General features: G+C 45.5%; 1 protein-coding gene across 1 annotated transcript in view; it reads left to right on the top strand.

Moving 5' to 3' along the window:
- The window catches only part of PAPPA (pappalysin 1), a 249,920-nt gene that overhangs the window by 1,240 nt on the left and 223,701 nt on the right, over nt 1-24,979 (top strand). The window contains exon 2 of the mRNA XM_067542149.1: nt 11,716-11,773. The gene's annotated coding sequence lies outside the window, so the exon portion shown is untranslated. The remainder of the gene's footprint in view (nt 1-11,715; nt 11,774-24,979) is intronic.

The following is a 24,979-nucleotide window of genomic DNA, read 5'->3' as shown; positions in this document are numbered from 1 at the left end:
TGCATGGATGCGTGAGCAGACAGAGGAAAGTAAATAGGTCCCACAGTCACAGAGTACCCCCCCCAGCCAACCTCCTCTCCCTGGTGTTATAGGTGGCCACTTTGGCCAGGGCGAGGAGGAGGTTGACGAGGAGGTCCCGTGACTTTGTGGGGCCATGGATGGGCTATGTGTATAAAAACAAGTGTGGGGAAAAGTGCAGCCAGAACCTCAGCAGGAGGTTCTGGAGGAGCCAGAACAGGGGCTGCAACCTGGCGCACTCCAGATAGATGTGCGCCAGGGTCTCCTCGTGCCACAAAAGGGGCAGGTGTCGGGGCGAGGGGTGAACCGCGCCAGGTACACACACGTGCTCATTGGCTGAGGGAGCTAGCAGGCTGGATTTTAAGTCTAGCAGCAGCAGTAGCTTGCTAGCTGCTCAATGCATGGTCCTGTGGACTCTCTGTCTCTGTGGGCTTGTCTGTCTCTAAGCCCTGCTCCTGCTTTGCTCCTCCATAGCCCCTGCCCTGCGCCTTGTTTTGTTCCTGCCTCAGAACCAGCCCATCTCCTGCCTTCCCTGTCTCCCAATAATCTGGCTTCAAACCTCGCCTCTGATTCCTGACTGTCTTGACATTTGTCTCTGACTGTCTCTGACTCTGTCCCAAACCTGGACTCTGGCATTTGGGCTCTGACCACTAGGCCTGAGTGCCTGTGACCTGGTCCCCTGACAGAGTGGGTTTTGTCACAATGCTCTCCCAAAATCCCAAATCCTCCACCTGTATGTAACTCACACTAGCAAAATGTAGGTCTTTGTTTTCTTCTAGTGACTGGTCTCCATAAGAAAATAAGAACATACTATAGCTAATGGAGTTACTTATTTAGCAGATTGCATAGAGGCTCATATTTTTTATACCATAGTTTCATTGTTCAAACTCCACTGTCTGCCCAAACGGAAGCAGTTACACATTCATCTTGCAATTTCTCATGCCTATTAGTCTTCTCTCTTTGCTTACACTTGGAACTGAGAGGCTTACCTGAGTTGCTCCTATCCTAAAATCTTTCCTGATACTTGCATGATTGTATCAGTGATGCTTTACTTGAATCTTTTTGTTCTCGCGTGGGCTATAATCAATGGGAAATCCCCAGCATCCTTTATGATGATGATAACTTTGGAACAATGTTATAGCATTATAAACATGAGATCATTGTTCTATCATGAGATATTTGGGGAAGTCCCACTGCTAGGAGTTTTTTTCCCTGATACTCAGCCGAACTTTTACTTATTATCCTGCCACTATTCCTAGGTATAGCTTTGTTGGCTCGCCCTAGACATCCCCTTTTGTTTCCTAGTATTTATGTCTGTGAAGATGGCTGTCAATCCCCACGTAGGCATTTTTAAACCAGATATACATCTTTAGTTGTTTTAATCTTCTCCTAAATCAACCCTTTGGTCCCCTTTCACCAATGATAAGAATGTTTTCATAGAGCTTGGAAAGTGAAATGTGTCCATTACAAAATAGCATGTATCTGATTTCAGGGAGAAGAGAGAAATAGGTTCAGAGATCACGAGGGCATGGAAAGCCTAATGCCATCCATCAGGTGACTCAAACTTACTAGTCTCATGCCTGATGTGGCCGGTTTCAGAGTTCTTACAAAATTTCCAGTGAGCCCAGCTTTAAGCAAAAGGAGTATCAGAATACAAAATAAGGCCCCTAATAATTCACGTGGCATCTGACCCTTGCCATTCAGGATCAGGGCATTTCCTTCCTTACGCTTTGTAAAAATGTGGTTTCAATATGCTTAGGTTGCAGGACAAGAAGGCAGAATTCAGATGATTTTTCTAGTGGCTTTAAGACATAAAGACAAAGCTAGTTTAATCGCATCTGTTCAAAGGCAAAGCAAAGGGAGGAGCTCAAATTGCAGGGTAAGGATACCAAGGAATGAAAATCAGAGGAAAATTGTAGGTGTCTTCTCCAGACCTTCTGTACCATTGACCCAATCCTCCAGCACATTCCCTGAGATCTGTTTTGTGCTGGGGGACTGGCCAGTTTTTTGAGGCAAAACCCTGTGCTGCTTGTTCTATGGAGGTGTAAACCCTTCCTACCCACCTCACCACATCGCAGAACAAACAAGTGAAGACGTTACAAGGAACCTCACTGAGGTTTTTTTTTTTTTTTTAAATCCAATAGTCTTTTTTTTCCACAGGGGAGGGTTACCTGGGGTATAAGTAGAGTCAGAATACAGGGGTTAAACTAAGATAGGGAAAACTTGCTGATACTCAAGAAATATCAGTCAGCAAGAGGTATTTGGCTGTGGAAGAGACTCCTACAGGTAGTTGTGGAAGACCATCATTTAGGATCTTTAAAATCCAGCTGGACAAAATACTAGAAAAAAGACTTGTAGGAGCCCAACCTGAATTGGCAGGAGGATGGATTAGATGATCTAGTAGTTCTCTTCTATCTCCAATTTTGATTGTATGAGATTAGTCTCCCAAGAGAAGAGGGTACAGCCCCACTGCCTGACTCATTAAAAGCCGAAGGCCAGACTATGAACCCCTTACTCACCTTTTGTGGGCAGTACCTCCCATAAGTAATTCCACTGACACCAAAGGGATGACCCGTGTTAGTAATTTCTCCCCCTATGAGTAAGTCTCACAATTTAGTCTAGAGTGAACAGAAGGACAGGAAGGAGCTATCATAATAGGGTGTCAACCACAGGCATCCTAACCCTATGTTTTGTAAAATCAGCACAAAAATCCCTCATGCTATTCATTTACTAATGCTGAATATTTCATGGTCTTGCTTTGAATTTTTGTTGCTGCTGTTCTCCTTCAAGATGGAAGAAAATGTTGACAGGCAAAATACTATTTTTTGTTTTTGTTCTAGAATGTAAATAAGAATATAATTCTTGCTCTAGGTACCTAGCCAGAAATAGTCCTAAAGGAAAATATTTCAAATTCTTGGGATTCCAGAAGCAACTGGATAGAGCATTATGGCCTGTTAACCAGAGGCTAAATGTTCCGTTAAACTACCCCCTTTCTAGGCATTTTGGGACAAAGTTGTGCAATCCTTACTCCTGTTGATAATCTTGGTTAGTCTTTCAATGTGTGTTAGCCAAGACAACAGCCATCATGCTTGCTGAGAAGCATAAAAGCCATTCCTCATTGCTTATAAACCAAGGATCTTCAGTGCACTTGCAAAGAAAAAGAGCTGCTATTGACTGAAGAAATTGGACTCTGTTTTAAAAATAATCTTATATACAATACCTTGAAACAAAGGACTTCTTTTATACCTACAGTGGGTGAAGATGAGTGATTATGACACAGACAGATCTCAGCATAAGAAACAGAATTGTGGGTGATTCTTAGTCAATGTCTCAAAGCAAAACTGAGTTGTACATTTGTTTCATGGCAAAGAAAACAAACCACTTTATTTAGAATATTTTCAGATGGGTTAATTGTTTAAAGTGGTGTTTTTGTTGTATCCAGTGTTAAGGGAAGGTCTTCATAGCTTTGAGTCATCAAACTCCGATTTTGAATTTTAAAAAGATTTGTCTAGCTGCAGTACAGAGGTATTATTACCACATGTAGAGGTCTGAGTCCTCTTTTTCTGTGTGTTTGTATCTGACACTTGTTCACTTTGATTTTGCTTGTCTGACACGGGGGAACCCAGAGTAAAAGTTCCAACTCACTTTTAATAACATGTAACCCTTTTTTCCTTTTTTATTTCTTATTTGCTGACTAAACAGTGACAACATTGTCAAGGAATAAGCTCAGAAAAACACAATCTGGCTTAAGTCTATGGTTTCTGGCTGTTAGACCATACAGGAGTGTTTGAGGTCTAATGTCAGACGTCATTCGTCCAAACACTTGTATATCCATCGTGCATGATTTGCTTATTTTTCACCAAAGGGTGGCTTCTTCTTCATCATCTTCTGTGCCCCTAATGTTGATAGACATCCGTGCTGTTGCAATACTGGCAGGTCTTATGAACTGTGCAAAGCTTCCAATCTTTTGGTTCCCCAAACTTAACTCGGAAGTATTTTAGTTAGTAAGCTTATCTGCTAAACTTTAAGTTCAGATGCTGTTGGGCTTGGCGTAAAATAAATCTCATTCTCCTATATTTTTATCCCATTTTCTTTCATTCTCCTCCCTTTCTTCTTCAGTTGTGGTCTGTTTACTGGAGCGGAAAACTGAGTCAGGACTCCTGGGTTCTAGTCTTGGCCCTGCCACAGACTGTGTGTGTGACATGAAACAAGTCACTCAGCCAGTTAGTGGAGTCCCTCATGCAGGATCTGAACTCACTTTGTTTGTAATTCAAGCACATTAACTAGCCAAGGCTCCAAACAAGACTCTCGTGGTTCATAAACTGCTGGCAGGAGACCCTCCCTGTCGCTGAGCTGGTAAGAGCTTTGCTAAACTCTCTCTCTGGAAAGGCGCCCTTTCAATCCCATGCAGCAGAAACAAGAGCTGCTGTTGTCTCTGGGTTGCAACCCCATGTCTCCACCTTCAGATAAAGGGAAGGATGCTACATATCACCACTAAGTCATTCACTGAGGGGGTAGGTGCAGGAGAGAGGATTTAGTTAAACAAAACAAATGAGACAGGAGTGTCCCTGGTGGAGGTGGGTATTGAAAAAATGCATTGTAAAGAGGAATAAGGTTGGCCAGCAGGGTGAGGGTGGGGCCCAGGGCTAGTAAATCAGGGTGCTGCAGTACATTGAAACTAGCAAAGAAAACAAATCTCCTATCAATCAAAACTGAATGTCGCCTCTCTTGGCATGTTGCTTTTACGGACCTGGAAGTCAGTTTTTTTTTAAATCACACTCTGGCTATGCAGGTGGCTGTGGAATTAGCATAAAACAGAACTTGTCAAATCCAGGAATCTGGCTCATCGTAAGCAAATCCCCAGAAAGAACAAAAATACCAAAGCGAAAACACGGTACCTAAACCAGACTTCCACATCTGGGACCAGATCAAAACAATGAGAAGCCCAAAAAGATTAAAATAAACTCAACTCAGATTAGTTTATTGTGTTGCATATTTCTAGAGGCCAAACCATTTACTTTGGAATTACACACACACACTCCTCAACTGGACATACCACACACTAATAGTTTGCAAAAGAGTTTAGGAAAATTGACTCTCAAAACCAGATGGGTATCGAGAGGCATGGTAGAGGTCTCTGAATTCCTCTCTGCATATTGACCTAGAGTTGTTGTGCTGACATGGTCAGAAACTATGTAGCTGTTTGATACTTCCCCTTAAATAGCTGTGCACACAACCTTGTATGCCCAGTAGGGCGTGTTATGCTCTGCAGTGCAGTTCTTGCCAGGAGCACTTACAATGCATATAGGAAGAATGGGGCAGGAGTGAGGGAACCTCGAAAGGATGGGAGGTTAGTTCAGTGAAGCAGCCTCCTCTTTGTAGCATTTTGGCATTCAAAGCCCTGGCCACAGCCAGTCAGTGCAGAGGTGGCATGAAACTGAAAAAAATGAAGAGAAGCTGCCCCACCCTGTTTTTTTTTAACTTTGTAAAAGGTTTGACTTCAGATTAGCTTTTGGCTAAAGCTTTGGATGGTTCTTATTTTATCCAAACTAGTTAGCTCCCCTCTGGCCTGGAGCCCTGAGTCATCAAGGTTTAGGGGCCCTTCTATAAGGGTCAGGAAAGGTGTAGGGGATCATGACCACCTCCTCCTGCCCATATCCCTAAATGGGAAGAAGGAGCTGAGAGATGGGAGGGGAGTCCTGGCATGGACAAGGAGGTCCTGGTAGTGGGAAGCTGTAACCCCCCATATTTGATAGTACAAGGCTAGTCTCTGGCCTCTCTGTGAAGAGGCTGTAGGGGATGCTGCCTCCCCAGTTACTCCACACCACCTCCCTGGGCTGGCTGGAGCAGGCTCTCATCACTCGGCAGCAAGGAAATCCTGCCAGAACATGATGGCTTGGTGCTGCCTTCTACTGCTGCCTCTCCAGCAGGCTTTCCCAGACTGTGGGGCCTGCAGAGTATCCGGCTGGGACCTCAAGCTCCATCTTAAAGTTTGAGTGTCAATGTTATCAATAAGAAAAGGCCAATGGCGGCCTGTGATTCTCTGGTGTCCACTGCAGCGTGGCAGGCCATTCCTCTGGGTTTAAGCGAGACAGTCCTTTTCCTGTGGTTTTTTGCTCTGATACTGAGCTTAAAAACTGGATGTGGTTTTGTCTGGTATCACGGACAGGGATGCCATTTTGAGGAGCGTGCTGCTTTGCCCCTGTGCGGCCGTTCCCAGAAGTACAGGAACCTCTGGTATTCTGGGGATGCAGCACGGACCACCCTAGCTGCAACTATAATCTGTCATGCACTCGGCAGGGCTACAGGCATGGAGCAGGCTCCCCCCTGCCCCTCCCCCCCCCCCGGGGTGACTGCCTCCTCCAGCCAACCCGGAGGCTGCTGTGCTGCTGGCCAGAACCGTCCCAAGGGTACGGTGAATCGGGGTGACCGCCCTGGGCCCCGCGCTTTGACATCATGGTGTCCCGGGAGAGGGAGCCATCCAGCTGAGGGGGCTGCTCCGTGAGTGTGTGTATGTGGGGGGCCGCTGGGCAAGTTTGTCCCAGAGAACATGAGCCCAATTCTCCCCAGGCCCTGCTGCTGGCCCAGAGAGCATGCTGGTACCTAGCAAGGGTGGAGGCCGTGGCCAAGTACATTAGGGCTTAGCTGGCTGGGAAGGATGCAGACTTGAGAGATTTGAGGCTCAAGGAGAGGGGACATAACAGCCAGGTGAGGCACAGAGTGGAACAGGATGTGGTGTGAGGGCACAAGGGGAGAAAAGGGAGTCGAGCTGAATGCGTGAGGACCCTCTCAAGGCTGCAGGCGCCTCTCTTCGCCCCCAGCCATTCCTGACCCTGGCTGTGTGAGGCTCGCCCTCCCCTATGCGGGCGGGTGGCCCTGACGCCATCCAAAATCCCCTGGCTCCCCAGCTCTGAGGAGCCAAGGGAAGGGAGATATTAGGATGGGGAGGGAGAAAAGGTGGTGAGTCTGCAGGAGCAGGTAGGAGAGGCAGAAAACCAAGGAGAGAATTGGCCTGACCAGGGAAGGGAAGAGGGAGAGAGAGATAATGAGATGGCTAGAGGATGAAGAGGAGAGAGACCGTAGAGGCAGCTGGTCCTGGAGAGGGGTGGAAGTAGGGGGTTGCTAGGCCCCACAAATGTCAAAGGTAGCAGCCCCATAGTTAGTGTAGGCTGCAATACCACCGACTGCCACACGGTGGGGTTGGAGCTGCTTTGGGCGATGCAGTACATCGGGCTGCCATGACTCCTGCTGTTGAAATCCCATCTTCTCTCGTGTCCCATGGAGAGGGCACAGGTGCTAGAACAGGGACTACCGTGTGGCCCCTTCCAATCAACCCACCTCTGAGAGGCAAGATGTGAGGCCTCCAGCACAAGCTGCCTGCAGCTGCAGGACTCTCTTGCTTCTCCAGGCCCAGCAACAGATAGGGTGAGTTTCTGAACTGGCAGAGAATTGGGTGGCAGAGGTGGTTGGAGGATATTGGAGCATGAGGATGTTTTTAGGTGGACAGGTCTCAGAGCAATAGAGGGGTGAGGGAGAGTGCTGTCCTGTTTGTGGTTTAGTGTTTTGAGATGTTGGCTAACGACCCTGTAGGAGAATGAGAGAGTGACTTTAACTGGAGCCTGGGAATGAAATTTTTAGGCGGGGAATATGTCTACGGCACCGTCAGTAATCCTAGCCTTAAGTACTGTGTTTTCTGTATATTACATGTTGCCACTGCTGCATGAGTCTGACCTTGTAGAATGGTGTTACTGCTGTAATTCTCTTCCTTTGGTGGCATCCAATATAAGCATATTCAGAACCTCTTTTGGAGAGACAGCAACCAAGACAGCACTAGTGCATTATGAACAGGGCTGCTGACTTTATAATGGCCCCAGTCCTGCAAGCAACTCCATGTAGGAGGATCCTGGTGTCTGTGTTGAGCCCCACGGAATTTAGATGGGGACCCTATAGAGGCAGGCATTCACTCACATGGAAAAGGATCGGGGTCTAACTTTGCAAACAGGAAAGCATTTAAAATACAGTCCCAGGATTGGGAAAACCCCCATCTCATTCAAAGACTGAGGTACAACCTTGGGTATCCCTTGGCACTTTAGATTTTAGTATTTGTTTGGCTCTTGGTTGTACTTGGACTCTAGGGAACTGGGAAGGAAGTCTGACAGCTCCTATGCAAAGTATCTTTCCTTCTTTTGTGGAGGGATAGAGGGATCTTCTTGTATATCAAACAACAATTGAGTAGAGAGGGTTGCCATGTGATCTTCCCAGAATCCACAGGGATCCTTACTAAAACTCACTGCCGAAGATTGTTGATGGATAGGGCTGGATGAATCGGTATCCTTTAAAACAGTAATTAAGACAATCCTGTCCCCAAAATTCTCACTGGCATTTAAAAATTCTTTTTAATTTTTGTGCCCCTAGTTCTGGACAAAACCATGAGAGAGGCTGCTGTTTTAATTGTTATCAGCCCAAATGAGAGCAGGAAGTACTTGGGATCCCACAAAAAACCTGTTTTGCAAATCCAAAAAGAGGTTCAGAATGTTTTGAGTAGGAATGCAAACTACCACCGTGCCTAATCCGAACTGAAAAGATGAACCTTTTGAGGTGTGTCATTACCAGTGTGGAGATGACCCATCTAGAGGAGTAAAAACTACTTGAAGCACTGGAATAATTCAGGAAACTGGGGAATGAGGATAGAATACTTCCGTTCTCGGTGATACCTTCGGCATAAATTAATCATACGTCCAGCTGGCATATTGTGTTGTCCATTTTTAATTCCTGATTCATTTCACAGTGGAGGCTTGCTTATAAATCAGTGGCTCAATATGGCCCATGGGGAGGGAAGGGCCATGTTGTGTTTGTGTAACATTTACTAGACCTGGTTAAATGGACACCCATCAAAATAAATGCTGTAACCTTTCAATAATGTTCAGTCTCCCTGAAAATGAACATACTATGAGTATGTGTAAGTATCCACCATTAATATTCTCTGTGACATTTGGGCTGGCTCCACAGAGACAACTGGGGAGGTGAAGGGCAAGTACTGAGAATGGCATCAGAAGGGAAGAATGATTCCTTCAAGGCACAGAAATCAAACTTGGAAACAAAATGTACCAGCCATTTCAGGAATAAAAATGGATTCTCATGGCTATCTGAATTGAATTTGACCCTTGTAACGTCAGAAGAAGCAATCTAGGCCCATTAAACAGGTTTGTCTTCTCAAGAGGCCGCAGGAGTGTGCCCAGAAATTCCTGGAAAGCTGCCACAGATGATGGATAATCCTGATGTTAGCTAATGGGTATTTGTCATTGTTGAAGTACGGTGATTAGTTCTTCAATTCAGTTTCTCTCGGTTGGATGTTTCTGTGTTGGAAATGATGGGCCTGTGGACATAAGTATCTAAGGGCAAATTGATCCCTGATGTAAACGAGCACCGCTCCTGTGATTTCATTGGCATTGCATCTGCTTAAGCTACTGTTGATTTTGGCCCATAAGATTTGCCATACCAGATCAGCCTAATGGTCCATCAAATGGCTGGCAGGGGCGGGAGGCATCAACCATCTCTTAAGTATAGAAGAGACCACAGGTCACACTTTAAATGCAAGGCTTGTATAGAAGTATGGCTGTCGAAGGTGTTGTGAATTAGATATTCTCTCCACATGCTATGGCCCTGATCCAAAGCCCGTTGAAGTCAATGGAAGGAGTGCTCTTAACTTCGGATCAGGCCTTATAAGACAGAGGACTTTCCTTAGAGAAAAAGAAGGTACCTATTTGGGCGGGGGGGACCTTTTGTTTGTTGGACCCAAACTTTGGCTGTAGACAGTTTGGTTTAGCGATCAGACTGAAGAAAACCATAATTTCACAGGTTAAAACCAGAACTGAGAATTTTGCCCAGGCTCTGGAAATTCTGGTTATACACCCCTTTTCATTAACTTTTCATATTGGTTACATTTTTTTTTACCCCCTTTATCCCGTGGTGATAAGAATCATCATTGTTTCTGGGCCACCTCGCTGTGATTATTTTAATTATTTGTGTCTAGTGCCCTAGATGTCTTACGGTGGATCGTCTCTTTCTAAAATAAACAATTTAGATGAGCTGGAATGCCCTAGCCTTATGGATTTATGGCACGTAGCCAGTGCTAAAGCCTGCGCCACTGCATCTTCATTTCTATTTTTAGCAAGCTACCTTGAGTGCTGCTAACGTGGGTATGTCTGCATAAGGTACCATTCGCACCCCCAGCTGCAGTGTAGATGTACTGAAGTGTTACACTGAAGCCTGCCCTGTAGCATCCACGCTGCTATTTTTCACAAGCTAGAGGACACCTACACAAACCGTTTACAGTTTGGATCCTCTGAATCTCTAGCGGTGTGTAATTCAAAGCACAAGAGAAGCTGTCAGGGCTTCTGGAGATAAGGGAAGTCTGTTCAGCAGGCATAAGACCAAATATGCTGTCTTAGTTTTCACAGTTAAATTGTCACAGGCCTTGACATGAAGAAAACTGCTGTCTCCAGGAGCTTCACCTGGGTGAATGTAGGTTTAATGAAGTGCCACAGAACTTCCCTAGGTTGCGTACAAAGGCATATGGCCTTTTACCACCAGCTAAGCTGCCGCAAAGGGTCTGATGGAGAAGTGCAAGGGCCACTGGGAATATCCCTGGTGCCTGGGGTCCCTGTGCCAAGTGAAGAGCCAGCTCCTTCAGTTCTGAACCAGCCCTGCTCTCAAGAGACATTCCAGGGTGGGCTGGGGTAAAATGTGGGTAACCTGAAATGGGGGCAAACTGAGTGCCTGTGGCTGAGGACCTGGCTCTAGTTCTCCAGGCAGATTAAACTTGTTTTCTGGAGGCTTCATCATGACTCTGATTCAGCATCATTAGAACCTGAAATCAAATTGTAAAGTCAGTGGCGAGGAAGAGAATTTGGGGATTATCACTTACAGGTTGATGGGTCACAATAAAGCAATGTTACATTCAGATGACTCATGTTCTTGCAAGTTTCCCAGACAATTTTTTCCAGACAGAAGAGGTTTAGATACGCTTCAGAACTGAACCCAGCCTCCCAAATGTCTGAGGTTCACCCATAACTATTTTCTATTGTACTTCAGCAGGGGTTTAATTTTAGAAGAACTTTGCTGGGTAAACATTTAAACGTGTTGTTTAAATATTAAACAGTTACGGGTTCATTTTTTTTTTAAACAGGAGGCTGGAAATATGTAACCTAATTTTCAGAGATGCAGCAGCCACATCAGTTCTGAAACTGAACAGGCTCCGTTTACTGCAGCTAGGATTCAGGTATTGCTGGGAGACCTCCCCAGTATCTCCACAATTTCACTCCAGGCACTGGGATACTCAGTATTTGAATAAGAGAAATCAATTGCTATTTTATATGAATGTACAGATCCCCTGCTGGGAGATCATACTGAGAACCACTATCCTTCCCAATTGAGTGGGTACAGCAAGAGGAACAGCCCCAATCCTGCAAAGACTTGGAACATACTTTACACACTGAGTAGTAAAAATAATTGACTTTATACACTCCAATTATGTCTTGAAGTATGGTTGGGATCTGGGCGTAGGTTTCCTCTTCCTGCAGGCAAGATGGGAAGTGGCCAATGTGGCATTTGATTGAGTAAAGTTGGGGCTCTGATGATTAACTGTGTCAAACCCTTCTCCTTACTGAAACTTGTGGTCTAACCCCTCTCTTCCAGCAAGTACAAAGCTTCTCAAGATTACTGGGTGGCGGGAGCAGCACCAAAGAGTCAACAGGTAAATAGCTTCCCTTAAAACTAGCGCCTTGACATTAATTTAGTTGTTTTGCAAACCAAGGTGCTAATGGAGGCAATGAATATGCAAGCTAGGAAAGCACTTGGTTGTAGGAAGAAAGTAGAGGATGCATTCCATAGACTCTCTGAGAAGGAATAGGGGCCTAAATTGATCTTTGCCCCTTCATGGTGATGCTTGAAACAGAGTTGACTCTTAACCAAATAAAAATAGGAATGAGGAACAATGGAACATTTCTTCTTGGGGGGGGGTCTATTAGGTCGATGCCCAGATTATACCTGCATTGATCAGATTTGTTGCCCCTTCACTCATAAACTGTGTACTCCCTGGATCTAATGAAACACCACCCAAGCAGGCCTTCCGATGGGGATGAAGGACAAAGCTGTACACAGCTCAACAGGCAAATAACACTAATGGATTGTTCGATCATGAAGGATTTTCTTGGAACTGGGTGAGTTGTTTGGTTCCCCCTCCCCTCCCCCTCAGCCAATCCCTCTACTGTCTCAGATTATTTTCCCGTACATGGCTGTGTTCCCCACAATAAGGAACTTTTTCCCGAAACATTTTCTTACATTTGGGCTTGTCAGTGATGCATCCTGCCATACACAAGGAAGCGCTCCCCATGTGTGGAGGCATAACATCCTCTCCGTGATTTTTTTCCCCCTCTTAAATATGGGTAATATTCAAAGTGTTCCCCACGTATGAGGATGTCTTCTCCATAGCATTTTCCTATGGATGGGAGTGTCCCCGGAAGCACTTCATTAGAGACTAGGCCTGTCTCCTTTAAGTATTTCCCTGTAATTGTTGTCATTCCCCAGTGTATTTCTCCAGTGTATGCGGCATTTACCCCAGGTGTTTCCCCATATGTCAAGGGTCTACCTCAGGGGTGGGGAACCTTTTCCCTGCCAAGGGCCATTTTGATATTCCTACCTTCATTCACGGGCCATGTCGCCGATTCCGCCGCCGAATTCCCCCCATCGCCGCCGAAAAGGGGCAAACGGCGGCAGGGTTTCGGCGGCAGGAACTGCCCGCCCCCCCCACAGAACCGCGCTGCTGCCGACTCCACCCCCTCGCCGCCGAAATGCCGCCTCCGTTTCCGCCTTTTCGGCGGCGCGGTTTTACAGTGTCCGCGGGGTGCCGTGGGCCAGTAACCGCCTCCGAGCTCCCGCCGCCGCCGAAAATGGGCAGACGGCGGCAGGGTTTCGGCGGCGCGCACTTCCCGCCCGCCCGCGGGCCGGATCAAATTATTTCGCGGGCCGGATCCGGCCCTTGGGCCGGAGGTTCCCCACCCCTGGTCTACCTGAAAAGTATTTCTCCTATGTTCCTTAAGCATTTCCGCTACGGTGGTATTGAGGAAATGATCATCTTTGGTCACAAGTCTTCTCTGATTTGTCCCTTAACTCCTCCCTCAGGTAGTGTTTTTTGTTTTGTTTTTTTTCCTTGATTAAAGTTTTCCTGCCACTTGTGAAAGCAGTGGGATTATGAAAGCAGTGGGATTGTATTGCCTTATAGTCCTCGTCTGCTTTGATGCTCTTTCTCATGGATGGGCTCTACAGAGTTGCAGCAGTAGGATAAACTAGGTAGAACTCTGTGTGCAAGCTGAGAGAATAGCGCTGACTGATTTTGAATTAGCAAAGAGTTGGCAGTCAGGATTTCGGGCCTGAGGTCCAATCCCAGTTTCCTTAGTGACTCATGAATCACTTAACTTCATTGGCTTTCAAAGGTCTGATGGTCTTGTGGATAAAGCAGTGGCCTAGTGTTTTCAGTTCAGCACAGACTTCTTGTATGAACTTAAACAACTCACTTAATCTCCCTTTGTCTCAGGGTATGTCTATACTGCCCGTGGCATTGTCGACAGTGCAGGATTGGTTCCGCGGGATTGGTTGAGCAGCCGTGGAGGCCCGCTCAGTTGAACCCAGAAGTCAACGCTGTTAATCCACCCCTGCAAAAAGAGTAACACTGAGTTGATGGGAGGGCATTTCCCATTGGCGCAGCATAGTAGGGACGCTGCTGTAAGTTGAAGTTAGGAAGCCGATGGGAGAGTAGCTTGCGTATCTCCCATTGATTACCACCGGATTTTGCTGGCAGTGTAGACGAGGCCTCAGTTCTGTCTGTGAAGTGGGGATACTTCCACTTTATAGAGGAGTTGTGAGAGAGAATGCATTAATGTTTGTGAAGCACTCAAATACTCCATATGATGGATGTCCTAAAAGTATGGAGATCTGTATAATGGGGATAATTATACTTCCCTACCTCAAAGGGTGGCTGTGTGGAGTAAGAATGATTGCACAGTACATTTGAAAATGCAAAGTGATAATATTGTTAGGAAATCCTGAGGTTCACTGAGATGAACTGAAATCATGAGAGTTGGAAAGTGCACAGTGGACAAAGATAGTAATGGAGGGATTGCATGGAACTTTTTATAACTAGGTTGTCAGTTCAGATAGGTGTTAGGTACTGACTGAACATTACCACCTGATGGTTATTTAGTGGTCCATGTGGTTGCAGTGCAGTTCCCAGTGAGCAAATCTGCATGTCAGAAAAAAAATCCCAATCCAGGGTAATTTGATTGGCACTAATTGGCGTTCCTTGTAGGAGTGTCAGCCAAGAGGCCAAAGAGTGAATGGCCTGTGGGGATTTTATTCAGGAGGTGTTGGGTCTCAAGCCTTTGCTAATTCCCCCATCTGATTCTGCTTCTTCAACTGAATACACTCTAGAGGTGTGGACTTCAGGGTTTGGTTGAGGGACATTAGGCCTAAATCTCCATTGCCATTTACACCTGGGCAAAGTCTAGGTATAAACAATGACCACATCAGAATTCTCCACTTGCTTTACACCCACTGTTCACAGGAATAAATGACAATGCAAGGTGCAAGGAAGTGGGAAACCAGCCACGCTGTCTGGGAAGAGGAGGTGCATTTGACTGGATTGTACCTGTTCTATGGATTAACCGTCCATGTCTGTCTCCAGGGATGTCAATCAGGAACCTCCATCAGCAATACATTCACTTTAGAAAAACAGAGAGGTTAGTCAGAGTTCTAAAATGCTTCAAGAAAGTTTAATGTTGTTATCTCGGCAGGCAGATATCCAGATATTCCTCCACTATTTGACGTAACAGGCATTTGCTGACGGTGACATTATAAAACTCTCTCTCGAGTGCGTACAGGTGATATCATCTGGCTTAAATTGTATTTTAAAAACATGCCTCTCTAACAATTAAATTAGAGATTTTACTGTAATGGAAAATTTTGCTGCTTAACAAACAAATTTCCTTGTTCATTTGTAACCCCTGGAGATCAGAGCTGCTGGATTCAAAGCTCTCTCCACCTCTTTCCTTTCCCTGTGACTCTCTGTTTTGGTTAGGAGCTATTGATCTATCAAGGATTTAAAAAAAAAAGAATCCCACAGTTTTCTTGGTCCATAGAATTTAACTGACTGGGCTGCATCTAAAGCTTGCTGCTTGCCAGCTAGATGCCCTGGCGTGCTCACCTAAGCTAATTTTACTCCATCTGGTGGAGAAATCAGTCAGTGTCGGGGTTCTATTGTATTATTCACATCACCACAGAAGCTTATAATGGGCAAATCCTGGACCTGCCATTACTGTAGGTCCCCCAGCACAAGAGAGGAAGACATTCAAGGGAGGGTGCACATTCCCTATGCCTGGCAGATCCCACTTCTGTGCACAGGGTTGAAATAGAGTTGTGAGGAGGAGACACTGTCTGAAACTAGGTCAGGGATGGGGTAAATCCATGGAATCCGCTTCTAAATGGATCCTTTGGTTCTTTCCCTCCCTTGGCATAAGGGGATGCACGGACTGTGGGTCAGCTCTTTTCCTGTTCTGTGGCAGGGGTTTATGGTTCTCACTTATCACCTCGCATGTGTCCTGTCACAAGATGGCTGTAGCACAGCGGAGTTGAAAGTCGGGGAGTGAGTCCGGCAAAGCTAAACTTAATGAACACATTAATTTTCCTAGGTGATTGGCAGAGATACAGGGGTGTGATGGGGCGTCCATCCCACACCAGCACAGAGGGTTCAAGTGGCAAGAGGCAAATTAGCCTCAGGCCGCACCTGCTAGGGATCTAATGGGCAATAAGACTGATTGAGAATGAAGCTCACCTAGGCAGGACCAGGCAGGGGCTGCTGTGAAACCCAGGTGTTGAGGATGGAATGGGACTAGTCACACTCCTTGATACAAGAGGGAGAGTAGGAGCCTGAGAAAGGGCAGGGCAGGAAGCAGTCGAGGGAAGGAGCAATGAGGTCTGAGAGAACAGATCTGCACGGCTAGTTCGAGAGCCCCTGGAGTGGAAACCAGTGTAGAGGGTCAGCCTGGGTTCGCCTATCGGCCGCTGCAAGAGTGGCGCAGGCAGTGCAGTGGAGATGGAGACTGCCTGAGAGATGATATAATGCCCACATCTGCACAGCTGTTCAGATACAAATTTTAAATAATTTGTTCTACAACAGAAATGCCCAAACTCATTGCAGAAATGATTTGGCATGAATAATTCAGCCAGCTTTTGATAAAGGAACATATCCTCAGTTGGCATAAATTGATTTACACCGGCTGGGGGTTTGGGCCAAAGCTTTCCTTTCTCTAATTTGCATGCCACTTTGACAGCTCTGTAAAATGTTGTCAGAGATGATCATCGTGGATTGTCTTGTACACCGATCTGCTGCCAGGATTTTAACAAGGGGCTAAGGGGCTCCCACAAAAATGTATCTCTTTCCGCCTCCCACCCGACTTAGCCTGAGATCAACCTCATAGAAGGGATGCATGCCATTAAAGCAGGTTGGGTCGGAAGGCTGGAGAATCTATGCCTTTTGTTTTCCCATTTAAAACAAAAACACGGTCATGTAACCATAATCAGGGAGGGAGGTGACGCCATGCTGCTTGGCAAACAAACTTATAATAAGTGCACTTGCTGGAAAAATGTTCCTGAAAAATAAACAGTATATTGAGAACATAACACAGAATTCAACATCTGCAGTCTAAATGCATCAGAGGATGAAGATCTCTTAGGGCTAGATTTTTGCCACCTGTCATTATGCTTGGTAATACCTTACTTTGCAAGTAGTTCCACTTGAACTGGGATAGTAGAAACAGGCCCTTACACCATACCCAACATTTGGGGCCATCTTGTACACTCCAAGGGCAAAGAAATGGCTCTTCTAGAATATTTGTTTGATGCTGAGGAATAAGTTATGTCTGGCAAAGATGTTTGAACAATACCTAGGTAGGTACTGAACTCCTTTGGAGCCAGGCGATCACCGCAGTCCTCCTTTGCACGTGATGGTGTAAATTTTAACAAGTGTTTTCAAGTCACCCCTTCTACCAAACCATTGCTCTATTATCATCTGTGCCTTTCAGAGGCAATCAAAAATACACATTAGAAAAATGTCCCATTTGGGCTAAGACTGTAAATAAAAGAATATTCAAGCAAACATACACGTTGGGCAACCAGAATGAGGCTCCTTGAACTAACAATTTAACACCTCTATTGAGCTGTTAATAAGGCCAACAATGATGATGTATTTCAATAGTGTGCATCTAGAAATCTCATCCCAAACCACACCAAGACAGTGAGAGTGGAGCTGAGGGTAGCCAAGGGCTTGGACTGATTTCTGCTGTCCTGCTCGTGTCCAGATATTTACAGAGGGCTGAAAGAGACTCCTGTGAGCCTCCCATACAAAATAATTTAGCCCTAAGAAAGGCATTTATAAAACACTGGTTAAGTGCATTGTGTTCTCTTCTGTCAGCTAGCTTTCACGGAAGATAAAGCCTGCTACTGAGTTCATCCTTTTGCTCAGGGGTACTCAATAGGAGGACCGTGGGCCAAATCTGGACTGCCAGACACTTGAATGGACCCCAAAATCTTCTAATTTACTTATAATTATTATTTTTCAATAATTTCCTCTGGAATCTGAACCTTGACTATACCTTGGCCAAGAAATTTGGACTTTGACAAAAAAATAATTGACTACCCCTGCTTTAGCTAAAATGCTAGAGGCCTCAGTCCATGTTCAGTCCCTACTGCTGATCCATGGTGGGGATTGTTCCATAATCACTCCCAAAGAATGGGTGATTTTGCAGTCTTTAATAGGCTATTTAATCCCAATGTTACTTTTAACAGGAGTCTATGGTAAGGAGACCAGATTATTATAAGCGGTGCAGGTAAAGACATCTACTGTTAAGGATGCCAAACACTTTCCATTTTAAGATCTTGTTTTCATTTGATTATAACATAGGCAAATATTTATTGTTCAGGCTGAAATTTTCTTTGCCAGGACTCGACTGATTTTTTTTTTTTTTTTTTAATAATAAAGTTTCAGCCAAAATGAATCAGCTGTTTCTGATATCAAGATTAGGAGAGAATACATTGTTTTGCTCATGTTTTTAAAAAAAAAAAAAAAAAATCTTACTACTGTTTAGTTGAGAAGCTCTTGTGCCTTCATGCAGTGGAGCAAAGACTTGCAGTTTGGTGGTGAGGGTGGGTGACTACACCAGTGTCAGGAATGTACCTTTTGCTGTTCCTATGAAAAACTGACCCAATAGAAGCCTCTGGAAAAATTTGCAGTTTCCACATGCTCAGGAGAGGTTTGTTAGAGCTGGACAGCTTAATTCTTGGAGGATACTGCCTGCACTGAGCATGGTCCAGCCCCTCACAGCTCCTATATTGCAACTGATGGTGCTTGCGGACTGAGCGTGCTGCATGCTGAGGCTGAGCAGGACTTTCTCTGCAAGGGAGTCTCTGGTGCCAGGCCCCAGAATTGAGAGCAGAATGACTGTTTCTTCTGTTCTGGTCAGTGCTTCCCCTGTGACCCACAGGTAGCATGGAGGAGGAGGAGTAGGAAGCTGCCTGAGTAGAAAGCGAGGGGGAATAGTTGGGGACCGGCGGAGGTGGAGGAGATGCAGGCAGGGGGACTGAGTCAGGAGCCCACGGTGGTAGAAGTCTGAGGGCTGGGGGTGGTTGGGTGCAGGAGCTAGGATGAGGGAACAGGGTTTTCTTTCTGAATTCCCTGCAGGATTATTCACCATGAACCTTCTAATTTCTGCAACAAATGAAGCAAGGGTCCCACAGACAGCTTCATGTACTATGCAACCCGGATTAATTCCCAAAAGCACAGTCTGTCCCGTTCACAAAATGAGGCAGGGGCCCTGTGGGGGAAAAAGAACACGTGATCAGGTAACTTCAGACTGCATCATAATGCATACATCCAAGGGGACAGATTTAAGGTTGCACAGGCAACCTTAATATTGGCATTTCCTAATGTCAGAATGCTTGACTTTGCACCCTTAACGTTCTCGTAATATTTTCTGTGGATACAGTTGCAACAAATGCCTTTTTTTCCCTCCTCTGAAACAGTGATGGGGAAGAGAACTGAAGTAGCTTAACTCCAGAGACACAGGAAACATGAGAGGGTTGGAGTGTGCAGTGTGTGACTTCACTTGCCATAAGAGCTCCAGCCCACAATATGAACACCCACTTGGGTTTTACCTCCTCGTAAAATACAGTCATCCTTAATTCATAGTGTAAAGATCCCTGCTGGCTTCTAGCTAGCTCAACAGGTCCTGTGCCTTCTCCTGGGTTAGCACCCATCTGTCACTTTGAAAAATAACACTCATGGACCTACCATGAAAGCTGCAAAATTCAAATATCAGCTGCATCTCTCATCCTTCGCTTCCCTGACCCCACATTCTGCTGAGCCATTGCAATCCAGGTGGTGCGAGGTATTCCACTCTGTCTTGCACGATCCAAGATAGGGAGAGCTGAAATGGTTTGGATTTAAAAAAAAACAAAACAAAACAAAGTTCCTCACCCAAATATTTGGCTAAAACTCGAATTGTGAACCTTGCACTTTTTTGAGACCTTGGTTAGCTTTTCAACAATAATTAGATTTCATCTGTATGTGCCTCTTTGTAGTTCCTGTTTTTTTTAGCCTCAGAAATGTTGAAATATCATGAGAGAGGCTGTTTTGGTGGGATCGCTGCTCAACCAGGAGCAAGAAACAAATACATAAATAAATGCAAATCTTAGAGAGGTTGTCCTCATGGGATTTCCAGGCCCATCTCTGAGGACCAAAGAGGTTTGGCGAGCTTAGAACAGGTTGAGGAGTTTACAAAACCTTGGGAGGCTCTGTCTGAAACAAGCCTCTGAATCATTCAAGGGTTAGCCGTGATGGCCCAAGGAAAGTGTTGGAACCTGTGTTAGTTGATGTCGAACCAGGTAAAGCACTAAAGAATGTTATTAGGGAACAATCCTGCATTGGCCATTGTTGAGCAGAAGAGTTCTCTTCAAAAAATAACATCTGTGATTCATCACCATTCCTCTTACAGGCTCTGCAGCCCAGGCACAAGAAGATGAATGAAGCGGAGCAGTTTTAGCCTTTCCTAGCAGTTTCATGGCCACCATATATTGTAGTGCTTTAATTACCCTTAATGGGCCGAAGAGGTTTGATGTGGTATAACCAACCTGACAGCTCCTTCCTTCCCTATTAAACTGAATGTGAATTGCACTCCAGATGCCCTTTCCCCTCCCACCTGTGTGCAATTCTCTGCAAACTTTAGGGGTAGAGTGTGTTCTTAGCATGTTGATTTCTGTGATCAGTGTAGGGAGGAAAGGGGGAAATTGCTAATGGAAATGTGTCCAGATTATTTTCAAAACAATATTTTATTCCTTCAATTGACCGTAATTGGACTGGGGGAGGCTTGACAATGGGCCATAAAACCTTTCAGTCAAGGGTGGTGGTTTAATGGGCAAACTTGGCAAAGGGACTTTTAAAAAAAGAATATAGTTTATTTTTAGGTAGTATCCATAAAAAAAAAAGTGTCAGCTAATACTTTATAGTGAGAAGGTAAAACAGACAGTGCATGCTTCAGCAACACTGGATGCAGTGCCGGTTATGAGAGGAGAAAGGGGGGAATGGTGTGCAGAGATGGAAAAAATGGGATGGTTAGAGTTTACAGATGGGAAGGATGAGGGGAGAGCATGGAAAGAGGCAGTAATGGAAGAAGGGAAAATGAATTTAGTGGTGTGGACTATGAGAAGAGAACGGAAGGAGGCAATACTAGAAAATGCAAGGGCATCCATTTCAAAGGGGGCTGTTGCCCCTCTAGATCTTGATTTGATTCTCCCTCTCCAAAATTTTCAGAGGACTATATTCTCCATCATGTTTTCTACTTCTCTCCCTCGTCCTCCCCCTCCCCCCGCCAAATTTGCATGATATATGATCACATATAATATTCTATATGCTGACACAACTTTGCCCCACCCCCCCAGAATTTTTCTGAAATGACGTCCCTGGGGACGGGAAAGGTGACTGTGAAGGGAGACTGGTAGGATGTAGTCTTGGGAGAAAGTGAGTGTGGCAGTAATAGAGGAATTGAAGTAGCTGGTAATGGGAGAGGGCGAAAGCAATTGGTGGCAGCGCTGGGGGAGTGAAAGCATAGCTAGAGGAAGGGCAGGTGAATAAGAAGCCTGGATGATTGAATCAGTGGGTTTTAATGACTCCTCTGAAGCTGTTAAGCTGTATCCCGGGAATATGGATTTAGAGGCTTTTCGGAAACCTGATTCTGACCCTTTGCTGCCCCCGTTATGCCAATGAGCAGTCAGAGGCTCTTAAACCTGTGGGTTATTCAGCTGCTGTCCTGGTGCACTCCATCCCTGGGCTAAATCTCTGTATGAAATTTTTACTGAAAAGAATGTTCTAAAATGTACCTAAGTTGTTTGTGTTCCCTTCCCTGAGGTCTGTTGTCCACCCTCCTGACTAATGTCTGTGAAATTTCACTCTGAGCCCCTCCCCCCCACCACTCCAAACCAGCCTAGTTACTTAACTGCCACGAGCAGTAAGTGAGAAGTGTGCCTGAGGTTGCTGCTACCAGGGATAGTCCTTGGGTGATTATAAAGGTTCAGAACTCTGCCTAGTAATGGAGGAACCTCCTACGGTGCTGAGATTCCATTCCAACAAATGCAAATATTGATCCCCACTTATCCCGACTGCTCATCTGCAGAGTTAGGCTGGATGGCAGCTCTCTAGTAACTCCTGCTTTCATTCAGGCCATAAATACCAAAGGCAAAGCTGTGCCAGAAAGGCCCCGGGCCTGCAGCAGGGTTGGAATGGAGTTGCATCCCCTAACAGGAGCTGTGGGAGGCATTGCACCTACAGAAAGGCATACGCTGTAGCATCTTCTGCTACCTTCTGCGCAGCTAACTAGCTGCCTGGGCCATCGTGTGTATGTGTGTGGTAGAGGCAGGGGAGCATGACCCTGTCTCCTTCTAGCCCCCTACGGGGTTGACTGCCCTTATAAGGGTGCCCAGAGAGAGAAGATGCTTTGCTCCTCAAAGTCCTTCTGAGAGGAGGGGAAAGCTTGCATCCGACTCTCTCTGCATCCATCCAAGGACCAAGGACACGCTCCTGGTATGTTACCAGTCTGCTCCCCTTCCCATCTCAATCTAGGTGCATGCAAATGAAAAATAACAGGCAATCAAGGAAGAAAGTAGCCAATATCTGTTTAAAGTCAAGCACAGCCTCCCTCTGTACTTGTCCGCAATGCTCAGGATCACCACTGTCTTGCTGCTTCCCACTCTCACTGTCATGTCCTGTTTGTGAAGCACTGACAACAGGGCTGGTGCAGTATCACAGCCAAAATGAAGGGCATTCTTGCCGCAAAGAGCTTACAGTCTAATAGGCAGAAGTGGAAACGACTGGGCTCATCGGGAAGCTGAGGGGAAGGATTAATTTCCCTTCGTGCAGGCGGTGCTGAAGGAGTAAGTCTTTAGGAAGGGCAGGGGTGCAGAATGGCTTATGTCTTGACACACCAGGATCGTGTGGGTGTTGCATGCCTGGAAAAGAGACATGGAGACAGGAGTGGGAGAAGGAGACCGGTGTGTCTCAAGGCTGGAGGTGGTTTAGTCACAACATAAAGAGAAGTAACTTGGAGTAAATGGCCCCAGGAGGAGGGGATCAGCATATTGCCAAGCAATAGAAACAGTTATGGTAAATTGCCCAGAAAAGAAGTCTTTTTGAGGTTTATATATTCCCATTGGTCAAAAATTAACTTCTGCCCTTCCACTCCCCTATCCTCCCATCCTGAATTATCTAGACAGTGAAGTCCTTGACATCCTGGTGCCTTATGTAGGACACTGCAGGTTCCTTGTTACACCACAGTCCATTACACACTGCCCCTTCAGAATACCTTGTCACTTCTTGTAAATTCCTTATACCCTGAGGACTCCCCTCATGCAACGGGTGGGGGAGGGTTGTACGCTATCTGTGACTGTAATGTGCCAGCATACTATGCAGTAGAAGAAACACTCCCCTACTGCATTCGTTATAATTCAGTGTCTCTTTTCCTGAGATGAACCACTAAAAACCAAAGGAAAAAAGAAGGATCCAAAAGAGAAATACTCTATTCCTGTGACCTTCTTCTTACCCAAGCATTAAGTCTGCGAAAGCTTGTTATCAAATCAATTCCACGTCTGCCGAGACTGGGCATACGCCTTGAAGGACTTTAAATCTTGCCCCTCCTAAGTTTAATATCTGCAATGGGCTCTGGTGACAGAGGCATGCACTGTTCATTTCCAGCAGGAATTGCTGAATGGATGAATGACTCATTCTGCAGGCAGGAGATAGAATGGTAGCCTTCGATCTTCTGCTGGGTTAGTGGGGTTGGGGGTAATAGGAAATGCTTTCAAATAAATTACCTTTCTGCTCCTTCTGCAAAAGATCCCTTCCTCGAAAAGATCCTCTCTCCGTGCTGAAAACAGGATAACGCGGGAAAGGGGAAGATGAGGAGATTCCTGTGGGAGCTGAAGTTTATAACTTCTGCCTTGCCTGGAAGTGCCATAAGAAATTAATATTTGTTACAGAAGCAGTGGGGCTGCATGAATATTTTACTATTCAATGAATATTTAATTTGAAAGCTTTGATTTGAAAGTGAACAAGACAGCTGTGACACGAATAGTTGTGCTGCTCTTAAGAAATGTTAATGATTTATTGACAGTGTTGGATGTAATAAGTTTACACTGTTTCAGTTACATAATGCCTTTGAAATATTGGTAAAGCGATTACCGAGAACAAAAAGCAGGCTGGCTTCAACAGTCCTTTTGGGAAAGACTGATAACTAGGGAACTTCATAACTCCTTGCCGGAGGATGTTGTGAAGGCCAAGACTAGAGCAGGGTTCAAAAAAGAACTAGATAAGCTCATGGAGGAGAGGTCCATCAATGGTTATTAGCAAGGATAGGCAGGGGCTGCTGTTTGCCAGAGGCTGGGAATGGCTGAAAGGATGGATCACGTGATGATTACCTGTTCTATTCATTCCCTCTGAAGCACCTGGCATTGGCCACTGTTGGAAGACAGAATACTGGGCTAGATGGACCATTGGTCTGCCCCGGTATGGCTGTTCTTATGGAAAGTGTGAGTTTCTCCATAGCTAAGATTTCCACCCCATTTCCCGGAGCCCTTCCTGCTGCACAGACTAGGACTTGGAGCGGTTGGAAGTTCCACCAAAGGCAGTATCCTGCCTTGTTTCCTGCTATGATTTCTGCTTCCAGAGGCTGTGACTTTTTAAACTCTGAGTTCTCTCAAAGTAGGTGCTTAAACACCCTTCCTACAGTGGTTTCTGAGGGAAGAGGCTGAAATTGAGTAGCTTACAGCTCCACACAGCCAGTCCTCCTGGACTGTTCCCTACAGTAACGCTTTCTGGGAAAGGCTGGAGCTTCTGTAGCTGAAAACTACTTGACCAGGAAGTCTTTGCCGTTCCTTAAAGATTCTCCTGCTGAAAATGACTAAGACAAGAGTATCTTGCCAGAGCTCCTAATCATCAAATACATCTTAATAATTCCCTATAGCAGTAACTCTTGCAGGACTATGAAGGCTATGCCTTTAGTACCTGTGAGTTGCCTCAAACTCTTACCTTGGGGTTTCATTTTTGGGTGGCTAGGGAGAGCAGAAGGAAGGCTTTTGATCTGTTCCATTATGTGCATCCACGCATCAATATTAAAACCAAGAGGGATTTTTGTAAGTATCACAGCTGAGATTCGGACACCCAATTCCCATTAAATTGAATGTGAATTGAGCAACAAAATCCCCAGATGGCAGCTTTGAAAAATCTCAGCCTCCGTTTTTAAATTTATTGAAAACTGACCTCTTGTTTTTGTTCTTAGAAGGAAAGAAGAAAAACCCCTCCAAATAA

The sequence above is a fragment of the Emydura macquarii genome, unplaced genomic scaffold, assembly GCF_026122565.2.
Source record: "Emydura macquarii macquarii isolate MOO-44397 ecotype Brisbane River unplaced genomic scaffold, CSIRO-AGI_Emac_v2 contig_691, whole genome shotgun sequence".
In the NCBI taxonomy this organism is placed as follows: Eukaryota; Metazoa; Chordata; order Testudines; family Chelidae; genus Emydura; species Emydura macquarii.
This window is presented reverse-complemented; position numbering and strand designations above follow the sequence as displayed.